Raw genomic sequence first — 282 nt, 5'->3', positions numbered from 1 at the left:
GGGAGCGAGGCCGCGGGCCTGAGCGGTCCCTCCCGCGGCGGGTACCCTGGGTCCGCCCCGGGTCGCGGGGGTGGGCGGGTGCTCCCCAGCCCGGTCCCGCCCGTGTCCCGGCCCCGCTCCGTGCCAGGAGGGGTTGGCTCGGCGCCCCTCGCCAGGTCAGCGGAATTCACCCTTATGAATGAAATCGCAAAGTCCCGGTTTATTATTTCAAAATCCCGAGGAGGAGGAGGAGGAAAGTGCCGAAGAGGCCCCAGCCCTGAGCACTAAAACTTTAACTCTACA

Source organism: Aptenodytes forsteri, unplaced genomic scaffold, assembly GCF_000699145.1.
Source record: "Aptenodytes forsteri isolate BGI_AS27 unplaced genomic scaffold, ASM69914v1 Scaffold7, whole genome shotgun sequence".
NCBI classification, from domain to species: Eukaryota; Metazoa; Chordata; class Aves; order Sphenisciformes; family Spheniscidae; genus Aptenodytes; species Aptenodytes forsteri.
Note: the sequence above shows the minus strand (reverse complement) of the source record.